This window comes from Cavia porcellus, unplaced genomic scaffold (genome assembly GCF_034190915.1).
Source record: "Cavia porcellus strain 051 isolate PalLab524CR breed Dunkin Hartley unplaced genomic scaffold, mCavPor4.1 scaffold_18, whole genome shotgun sequence".
Taxonomy (NCBI): domain Eukaryota; kingdom Metazoa; phylum Chordata; class Mammalia; order Rodentia; family Caviidae; genus Cavia; species Cavia porcellus.
Window position 1 is genome coordinate 23486813 of NW_026947501.1, and position 11695 is coordinate 23498507.

Consider the following 11695-nt stretch of genomic DNA (forward strand, 5'->3'; position numbering starts at 1 on the left):
AGACAGTGTAAGGGCGTAGTGCTGGAGAGCTCATCTGGCACGTCTGAGGCCCTGGGGTCAACCCTCACTACCACAAAACACAAGCAAAGCCAGACAGAAAGAATGAGTCCTAGTGTTGGACTGCAATTAGCAGTGTTTCAGAAGAGCTGGAGGACAGGGCTTTGGTGTCCTTAACCCAGAGGCAGGATAAATGTGTGAGGACACTGACATGTTCGTTATTCGGATTTGATTGTATTTTAGACTTATATTGAAGTACCACAGTGTACCCTATAAGTATATATAATTGCTTATATCCATTAAAAATAAGGAATTCTAAATGTCCTAAACTTGCCTGTCTTTGATGTCCTGGTCAGACCCACACTCAGTCTCCCCACTCTGTCGCCCGGGTCTCTTCACCATCCAGGTTTCTACCTATTTGTCTCTCTGTTATACATTCTGGATAATTCCCTCAAATGTAGCTATTTTTTATGGTTTTATCACTCTAACTTTCTCTTAAAGTGATCATTTGAGTTTTTAATCTTAATTTTTATATTTGTCTGTAAAAACCTCACTTGGTACTTTTAAATATGCTCATTAGTCTTCTTTTTTTTTTTTTTCTTTTTTGTCTTTTTGCAACACGGTTTCACTATGCAGTTCAGTGTGGTCTTGAACTCACTTTGTAGCCCATGATCCTCCTGCCTCAGCCTCCCAAGTGTATTGTTTGTCTTTCATAATCACCATTGTCTGTTTTTTAGCATGACTTTCCTTCTCTCTCTCTCTCTCTCTCTCTCTCTCTCTCTCTTTCTCTCTCTCTGTCTCTCTCTCTCTGTCTCTCTCCCCCTCTCTCTCTCCTGGTACAGAAATTAAACTCATGGCCTTTGCACTGACCTACATCCCCCAGACCTTTTTTTAAATTTTTTATCTTGAAGCAGAGCTCACTAAATTGTCCAGGCAGGGCTCAATCTTGTGGTCTTCCATCTCAGCCTCTCAAAGTACAGGACTAGCAGGTGTGCACCACCATGCCTTTTAAAAAACATATTACAAATGCTTAATTCATATTTTGTATTTGATAATTACCATATCTAAAAACTTTGCTGTGGTTTTGTTCCAGCTTTTATCTCCTGTTTTCTCTACCAATATGAGACCATCAAAATGAAGGCCATTCCTTGAAAAAATGATTGATTCCAGGGTTGGGACACATAAAATACAAGATAGGACTGGAATGTTTTGTTATATCAGAAAGTAAGAAATTGCTCAGAAAAAAGTTGGGATGATAACAAAAGTCAAAAGAGCCAAAAGGGGAGGGTGCTCGTTGCTCACATCTGGAGTTTTCAGAAACATAATAAGTAATGATAGTGATAGAATGTAATTCATGGAAAGAATCCATGAGTCCATGTAGATGACAGATGGATAAATAGATATATAGGCAGGGAAAAATCTTCCTTAAATAAGTGTCCATAAATAAATGTAAGAATAATATTAGAATCACTGTTTGACAGCTACCATATGGTAACAATTGCTTGAAGCAAGAATGATAGAAATTAATAGGCAAAAGTATAACGAGAAATAAAGTATTTACATTGTCTCAAAGCATCTTACCAGAAACCCTTATTGTAATATAGGGAAAAAGTGGTAATAAAAACACCATCATCTGCATATGTTTGAATCTATTCCCTGCAGGTTCCTGTGTAAGAAGCCTCAGGGGAATAATGCTGGAAGGTACTAAAGAGTATTTAAGAGGGAGGCCAATGGGAGCTATTTAAGTTAGTAAGGGAACTGTATTCAGAATGAATGGAGTAGTTCTCACGAGACCTCAATCAGTATGCAAGTGAGGCCCCTGCCTGTGCTTGGGTTTCTGCTCTCACCCTGTGGTCTTTCCCCCTCACACACATCTGCCTTGATGGTATCAGCCAGGAGGCTTTACCAGAGCCCAGCCAACGTGATGCCACACCCTTGAACTTCCAGAACTGCGAGGTAAATAAATTTCTTTTCGTTAAGACACACGCAGCTTCAGGTATTCCATTGTAGAAATAAACAATGAGCAAACGCAGGATATAATTGCAGATGAAAATCAGTTATGGTGCACTCCTGACTCAATGCGGTGAGGACACAGCATCACTGTCATAATATTCTTGCCCAAAAAAGTACAAGTTAAATCCAAACGTGAGGAAACACTAGATGAACATGAATTGAAGGAAATTCTGAAAAATAGTTGACCCTAGAAAGGTAAAGAAATGTGGAGAGTGGTACCAGACTGAAGGAGAAGAAAGAGCCAAGAAACCAAGTGTAGCATGTGGTCCTGGACTAGAAACAGGATCAGAAAGTCTTGTAGGCAGCGAGAATCCCAGACTCAGTCTCAGGCTAGTTGGAGAGGATGCTGTTGGCGCTGCTGCTATGGGCTTGGTAAGGTGCCCAGCAAAGGCATGTACTTCACTGAGGGCACAAATTTTCAAAAACATACCTGGATTTCCTAGGAACCTTCACTCCACAAATACCACATGGCCCCTGGCAGATGAGGGGCTGGCATTTGCCAAGGGCAGATGGAAAGGTAAACCCAACCTCCAGTGGCCCTGTTAAGAATGTAAAGCTTCTCTCGGAAGAAACTACTATAGAATTAATGAAGGTGAAAAACTATGTGTTGTGCTGTTGTCATCTGAAATGGTGATTCTTTCACTCATCATCCCAGGACAAAGCTACAGATCACTACACAAGGGCGAGTTTACCTAAGACACTCCAAGAAGATTCCCTGTGAAGGCTTGGGCTGAGTGTGTTGCAGAATATTTTGGCTCTTACCCTCCTGTTCCAAGCAAGTGCTGTGCTGTCCTGGAAACTACCTAAGATGATTCAACCCAGAGAAAATGAACTAAGAGGGAAAAAAGCTTCAAAAAAATATTACAAAAGCTAAATGACTAAAACAAGTACAGAAAAAATGAACAGGCTCTGAAAACAGAAGAAAATCATTTGGAAAATTCTGTAACTTTGGAAGGCTCCACTAAGATTTCTTCTTTGTACTTCATGGCAGTATTATTTAGTACATGAAATCTGATCATATGAATGAACCCAAACAACTGTAGTAGCTTTGGTTTTGGATGTTGAAGTTTCTTAGTATCTGTTGAAAGTTAATGTAAATAATTTTATTACATTGCCACAATATCTTTGTAACTAACTTATCCACTTATTATTTTGTAGCTTCTGCCCTGAAATGAAATCATCTTGTAGAGAAAAATAGATTATAAACTGTATTCAAATGATGATTTTAAATGGAATCCTTTCTGAATGAAAAGCATTTGGAATGTAGGACAACCCGCTCAGGACCCCTTCTGTCTGTCTTTCAGACAGAAGCTTTCTTTCTCTCAATAAATATTTCTATTCTTAAAAAAAAAAAAAGAATTTAGAATGTAAATATAAGAATCCCTTGTGGGGATTATATGAAAAGTGAGTTTTGATTCTTTTCTTGAGTTTTGGCTTTAAAAAGACAGTATATTAATGATATGTTTTATCATTATTGCTTATTTCTTAGAAAATATCATTTCTGGCGTTCTCAAAATAAGAGAGAGTATTTCATTTTCTGCATGTTTCTAATTTTAGCCTTTGAGATAAAACTGATTAAGAATTAAAACATTCTTCATTTTAACCTAATTTGATAAATATTTTTCTTATTTTCTGGACTATACAGAATGTCACCTACTAGATATAAGGATGTTTGTGCTTATGAACACCGCCATTTTCTTAAAAATGACTTGTTGAGAACATCACCATTTTCTTGAACTTGTGATTGAAAGCTTGCGGGACAGAAACCAAATACTGTCATTTAAGAGCAAGAAAAAAATTGGAAAAAAGGTGAAAAAGAAAGACTCTTTTGTTATTGTTATAATAACATGATTGGGACAACTAGAAAACCTTGAATGAGATTTGTAGATTAACAATATTTTATTCATGTTAAATTTTATACTTTTTATTATTTTACTGTAGCTACATATGAGAATACACTTGTCTAGAGGAATATATACCCATGTGGAAAGAGAGAGAGGGATATAAATACGTAGATGTAAATATTCATATAGAGAGATGCAGAATAGACACAAAGAGGTGTAGACATGTCTCTGTAGAGAAGACAGATTATAAAGAAATTATAGTAGAATATTAACAACATTCACATGCAGGGATCTGGAAGAGGATTCTGTGTGTCATTATCTCATTTGGAACATTTCCATAAGTGTAAAGTTATCTCAAAATAACAAAAAAATTTTTTTGGCACCGGGGATCATACTCACGCCCTCATGCGTGTCAGGCAGGCACTGTGCCACTGAGCTATATCCCTAACCCAACAAAAACGTTTAAAAAAATAAAAATTGGGATTTGGACAAGAGTCTAGAAGCAGGAACTGGATCAGTCCTGTTCTCTTCTGCTCATCTTCCAGGGTGAGACTGTGGTGGAACAGAGGGAGGCCAGGGACACCCGGAATCTAAAGAAAGCAGAATTGGTGGGGCTGAGGAATGAAGCTGTGAACAACGTGCCAACAGGGGGCAATGACAGGATGCCTGCAGGTGTGCCGCCAACGCCTGGTGCCTACCAACAGCTACAAAATCGCAAGGCTGGCGGACTACAACAACAGATTCAGAGCCCCGAGAGAAACAACACTGCAGATAGCAGTGTATGAGCAAGTGAGGTAGTCCAAACCGTCCGGTTTGTTAGATTCACTTTGGATTGGGAAAAGAAAGAGTGAATAAAATCAATTATAACTCAATGGGAGCTTATTAAGACTTAAAACTGCACCAACACACGTTACTATAAACCCACTCCACCTGTTTCCAATACAGTAGTCACTAGCCACGTGTGGTTATCTAACTTAAATCACAGGAAATTTAAAATCAGTTCTTCAGTCATACTAGCCATACTCCAAACCCTCAGTGGCTACCTGGGGCTAGTGGCTACTGATGACTGTTCTGTGCAATGCAGAGAATGCTTCGATCTTCACAGAAATTCTGCACATCCTGGAATTCTGAAAAAAGTACTATGCATCACTGTCCTAGAAGCCAAAGTTCTCAGCACTGATGAAGATAACTGTAAGTTTTCATTTCATACCCTTTGACTCATGGAAAACATCAGGCAAACATGAGAAATGACCCTCAATAAAACCAAGCCATTCCACTTCCTACAGAAAGATTTTCTGTGCCAAATGGGAGAGACTCGTGAGTGTCTCGGGATCATTGCAAGTCGGAGAGGATCCTGATATTCCTCTAATATCATATTAGCTGTACGGTTGGTCTACATTTTCCATCGCCCTCTACCCCCCTCCACACTGTGGCAAAAACTGTTCATGATTCATTCAATATACAGAATGGTTTGGCAAGAATTATACTTGCCCAAGACAAACTTCCAATAATGAAACCCATAATTTTATCCAAAGAAGTGAGGAAATTGACTCAAACATCCCCATTAGCAATTAAGGGGGCAGAGGATGTGGTTCAATGGGAGAGCACTTGCCTAGCATGTGAAAGTCCCTCGATTGGAGACCCTGAACCACACACACACACACACACACACACACACACACACACACACATAACCAGGAGTTAGAAATTTCAGTCATCTTCAGTGTGAAACATCAAGGCTAAAAGATTGTGGAACACTAAACTTCTAAGGCCAACGATCACTTCATGTCAGACTTCACAAAGCCTGATTTCTCAGTACAAGACGAAGATAAGAGAATCTATGGTTACCTAGTAGTTTCTTTAGAAATGACTTGCCAGGGATGGGGATTTAGCTCAGTGGCATAAGCACCTACTTGGCAAGCGCAAGGTCGTGAGTTCAATATCTGGTACCAAAAAAAAAAATTACAATCAAAGAAATGACTTGTTACTCAAAATATTCTAGGTCCTTCTTACCTCAAAGAATTGGATGAGACAATCCAAACATTGTGCCAAAAGTTTATTTGAAAAGTGAGGGATGAATGGGCATGAGAAAAAACCAACTCTGTAGATGGATTTGGGCAGAACAAGAAAAAGAAGATAAAAACAAAACCAAAAGTGCTTGCTGCATCTGGGAAATGTAGCATGGGCTACCTCGAGGAGTCACAATAGCAGGCTCCTTGCAGTGTCCGCGTCCTTATATGCAGCCCACATCTCATGGGAACCCACAAGAAAGTCTACATACTGGGTCCTGGCGTTGTCCTGGGTTCTTCTAATTGACACCAATTTTCCCATCTATTTTCCCAGCCAGCTTTTCCGCGCCCCATCTCCTGTGTCACTGTGATCATCATGGATATCCTAAGTACACTCAAACAGAATCCAAAGGGAAATTTCAGTTTGATACCATTTGTACAACATTTGAAAGCATGCAAAATAATACTATGCATTGTTTTTAATATACAATACTATGTTCAATAGAAATATTTGCTTTATAATAATAAATACCAACTTCAGATAATTCTGATGTCTCAAGAAAGGAGGAAAAAGAAAGACATCAGGAAGGCAGGTACAGAGCTTCAATTGTGTTTTGTTAAATATTTCATTTTCTTTAAAAAAATCTGAAGCAGAGAAGGCTTCACAGTAAAGTCCTGTAGAGCTGCAGTCACATCAGTCTCTGAATGTTTCCACGTGTTTAAATTACTTTGTAACAAAGAAAAACGTTAGTAAAACAAATCCTACTTCTCCCACTTAGTATTTATCTGATCTTCAGCTTCTTTCTTTCCAGTTGCAAACGAGACTAATATAATACTTACTAGATAGTTTATTATAGGAAATATGAAAGAGACCAGACACACAGGAAACACACTCAGGGACCAGCAGGAGGCCCTCATGCAATCACCCACTGCAAAGAGGCCTCCCGTACAACTGGGGTCAGACACTGAGGGTCCAGACCAGCTCATCACATGCATGGTACACAGTGCCCTAAATGGCAGGCCAGTGGCAGCCGGTTGGTTTTTGTTTTGTTTTGTTTTGTTTTGTTTTTGGACTGGAAAAGATTGGAGGCGTGAGGCTGGGTCCTGATGTTCCAGTTAAAACAGAAGGAAAGTTTGGTTTGTAAGTCTCTCTGCTTACTTTGGCTGGCCAGATTGGCCATTTCCACATCTGTCCACAGGTCAAAGGAAGAAAAATATGTGGTTGTAAACACGAGCAGCGGTTCTTGCACATCAGCACTTTGGGAACCCAGATTTGACCTTGCAGATCTATCTGGGCCACCTACCACCTGCAGGGGCAGACTGCCCATGTGGGAGATCAGTGACTGGCCGTATATGAGAGCAGACAGACCAGTCTGGAATGCCGCCTACTCTTCATCCAACACCTTCCAATCAGCCCCACATCTCCTGTGCAGCCCTTCCCCTGAAGGCTGCCTTCCCTGCCACTCCTGCTCTTTGTTCCTCCTGGAGTCCTCCAACGGCATAAGAGAGCAAAAATTGAGAGTGAGACACAGGATCCAGGAAGTACCAGAATCAAGCCAGTAATAAGTCAGAGTTCTAGGATAAAGAAAGACAACGCAGAGAGGAATTGGACCAGATTGGTGATGGACAACAAAAACCTCCAGAAAAGAAAATTGAGGGAAAAGTTAGATTCTATAGAGTTTATACTTTTCCTTACTAGTAAGAATAATCAAAGCTTACAATGCAGGGAAGAAGAAAAAGCATTTGAGAAGTCCAGCAGGCTCTCTTGCTAGTTTGAGGCCAGACTTGGAGGTGGTGATGGCTCAGTGGTGGCGAGGGCATGGGGAAGGGTGGGGTGAGTGGGCCAGGACTGTGCAGGACCTTTCCGGAGGGATATCCGCCTTCCCCGGAAAAGAAGCTGTCTGACCAGGGTGACTTGCCCTGGCACAGTGTCAGACCTTGTCCCTGTGCCCCACCCACCACTGCAAGCACTTGTGGCCATAGCCACAGTGTGGGGCCCTGGCTGTGAAAGGCTAACCCTAAGCAAAAGCTGACTTTTCTCCACCTAGCCAATAAGTCATTCAATACAGCAAAAGGAAGGGGTCAGGGGTCACAGTTTACAAAAGATTTTCATGGGTTCCAGTGGAGGCTTTCTTGCATATTTCAAATGAAACTTGATGAAAGTTGCAAAAAGCACCTTGGAAGAGTGTTATCATTTGAGAAGAAAGATCTGTTTATGGAAATGATTAGAACAATTTAAGCAAGCTCCAAATAGAGATAAGAAGCTTGAGGAACAACCCTATGAACAAATAAAGGCAGATAAAAAAGTAAAATCTGTTCCCTACTGGAATCTCCAACTGACCACCTCACACTCTGGGTCTCATTAGCACATTTCAAGATCTAGAAAATGCAGCTTCGAGTGATGCAGCTGTTCATCAGAGGCTAGTTAGTTTGTATTTTGTTTGTTTTTGCTGTTGAAATCAAAGAAGCACCCCTACTAGATAAAATGACAGATACAGAATCTGAAGAAAGGCTTTCTAAATCAGTAGAGGATGCTTGTATGCTGCTTGTAGATTAGAGCAGAAATCCATGATAGAAACCAAGTCACTCAAATGTTAGCAGATTTTTGTCATTATTAAAGGAAGCTCTTATACACAAACACAAACTCGAAGAACAAACACAAACTCACAGAACTCGAAGAACCCAAGCACAGGTTACCCAGAGTTTCCTTGGTCCACAAAGAACTCAGGTCCTGGATCCAGAGCCTACCGAATTTATCTCATTTGCCCAAGGTCACTGGCCCCCACATGCACTTGCCCTTTGCGGAGGGTGTCGACAGTGAAGATTGATGACCATTTTCTTTCCTGAGCCCAGAACCTTGCAAGAGATGGAGACAGATTAGGTGGATAGTCCTGTAGCAGATATAATTGATCATTTTTTTTTGGTTTAAAGAGAACTATATTTGTGTATTGCAAAGTTCAATCTGTATTGTCATTGGATTGAACATTTCCATTCAGAAAATGTAAGCAGGTAAAAAGTTTAAAATATGATTTAAGAACATTGAGGTTTGAGCAATTGTGTAATTTTAGAAAATCTGGTGCCAAGCAATAAGATTTGTGTATATGTAGTAAGAATCTTTTTCAAGTTTGAGTTGAAAAGTTACATTTCCTAAGATTTACATCAATGAGGATGTTTAAGAAGAGTACCAGCGAAAAAGATTTCTCATTTGCCGTAATTTTTCTTAGTTTTACTATGTGAAAAAAGAATGCATTTCTCAAAAATAGGAACTTTACCCCCTTAAAAAATGTGTATTTTAGTAACAGCTTTGATCTTATAGAGAGATAGCCTAAAATTTCCTTATTTTTTAGATTATACATCTAATAAAAGTTATCTTGCTTTTAATTACAGTTTTTTTTTAATTTTATTTAAGGAGAAAAGAAAAAACAGAAAAAGGGTACAAGTTATACAGAATTTCAGAAAAAATAAACAGTAAGAAATCACTAGTTAATAGATTACATATTGTCATCTTAGAAATAGTTCTTCAAGTTAAAAAATTAAAGCATATAAAATAGACTTTCAAACAGTGAGACTGCAAACAGTAGTTCTGTTCAATGATCCAACAAAACTCAGTAATATGGTTATCTATCTTACACACTTAAACATACATGCAGTTATATACTTTAGAGCACTTTCTTTTCCTCTCTTTTGTACAATGACAATCACACATTTTGGGTTTTATTACTCCCACAGTTCTTATTACTATTTTTTGAAGAGAGTAAAACCAAATGTGACATAACAAAACAGAGTCAGTTTTCTTTTTTAATGTCACACACAGGATATTCTGTTGTTTTAAGAGGTTTTTAAAGTTCTTGGTGCTTTATTAATTCCTATAAAGATTGATTGCCTGTTTTATTCCTTTTTTCAATTATAAGGTTTCTTTTATTTCCCATGGGTTATACTTTTCAAATTGGATGACATCACTATTATGTTTGCTACTGGTAATAGTTTTTGTTGTTTTAAATTGAAGTTTACTAAGATTGATCAAATTGAGCTACTGAAAACTTAAAATGTTGCTAGTCATTCCAGATGTTACATGACAATTGTTGAACCTTGCCTTGAATTTTTCTTTGTGTGTGAGGGGGTGTTTATGTAAAGGTGGACATTCCTAATTCTTATTTGGTGCAGAAAACCTTTGGTATTTGACACTCTGGAAATTCAAAGCTGAACTTGATATAAAATAACATTTGCATTCTCCTCAGGGAAAAGACACCTTCTCTATGTTTTCAGTATATCTTCGTCATTTTATACAAAAAAATTCTTAATTGAATTTGCAGTTAGTGTATGCATGATGTTTTAAAATTATAACATTATTGATGCTTTTTAAAAGGCAAACTTTATACTTTATTGTTCTTGATTGTTAACGTTGGATGGTGTTTCCCAGGTGGCAATCAGCGACATGGGCCACATAATTTTTACCTGACAGCAGAGGGTGAACGCTGTATTAGCCACAAGAAAGAGGAAATCCATAAATACTCACAAGAAACCATCCAGCCATTGTATAATAGATGATTTCTGTAATGTCTTTCCTTTATTGGGTTTTCTTTGTGTGAATCCATTAGATTTACAGTATCATAATACACAACAGTGTTTCTTTAAAGGCTTCTCCTTTAGACTCTTAAGTAGTTTACCACTGAAGAATTTGAATGTGTAACTTGTGATGCCTTAAAAAAATACTCTAAGCACAAAATAAACATTGCTAAGTACTTTAAGAGCAAAAACAAGGAAGCTAAATTTTCACAATAAATGGAGTCAGTCAGGTTGGTGTTTCTGTAATATCGAATTTGTAATCACGAGCATGTTTTCCGCTGTATGCCTGCAGCAAATCATGCTGCCGGGTGTGGGCTGGCCTGGCCCTCAAGAGAACAGCGTGTCACCATACTTGCATGAGGGTCACTGTGCCTTGAATGGATACCATCACTCTTTTCTCCATAAACACTGCAGATCACTGTCCAGAGCGACAACTTGAACAGATTCCCTGGCGTTCCTCTGGCTCTCTTCATCCCTACAATAAGTAAAAGGCCTATCAGGAGGAACCAGGAGTCTGAGAAAATGTGCTGTGCTCAATGCCAACTTCCCTAAGGGGAAAACCATTGCAAATGCAGGCTTCTGGTACCTCTGCTGGGCGCACTCTGAATCGGGGTTTTTCTATTAGAAATTCTTTGGAACAGCAAAAGCAGAGCTGACCCAGTCACCTGATTTGCAAAATTAGAAGAATAAACATAAGTTGTTAGTTTTCACTGTAAAGGAGAAATCATCCCTTCACAATATAGTTATTGACTATAGTTATTGAATATGCATAGGAAAAAAAGAAGTTAAATTATCATTATTCACAGTTGGCATGATCTTTACATAGAAGATCTCCAAAATTCCACCAAAAGACTTAACCAAATTCAGTAGCATAGCTGCATACAAAGTTGACACTCCAAAATCATAGCCTTCTTATACAAGAATAACAAATTCACTGAGAGAGAAATTAGGGAAATACTTTTCATGATAGTATCCAAAAAAATTAAATACATAGAAATAAATATAATGAAGGAAATAAAACAGAAAACTCTACACCGAAAACTACAGTAAAAAGGAGATTGAATAAGATATCAAAAAATGGAAAGATATTCCTTGCTTGTAGGTGTGCAGAACCAACATAGTGAAAATGGCCATACTTCCAAAATTATTGCACAGTTATAATGCAATCAAATCAAAACTGCAACAGCGTATCTCACGTAATTAGAGCACAACAGTCCTAAAATTCATTTGAAACAAGAAGAGGCTGGAATAGCAAAGGCATTTCTG

At 38.5% G+C, this 11695-nt stretch overlaps 1 pseudogene; it reads left to right on the plus strand.

Annotated features, from left to right (window-relative positions):
* Positions 1 to 4508: 4508 nt before the first annotated feature.
* Positions 4509 to 8691, plus strand: LOC111756549 (regulation of nuclear pre-mRNA domain-containing protein 1A-like; annotated as a pseudogene).
* Positions 8692 to 11695: the final 3004 nt, after the last annotated feature.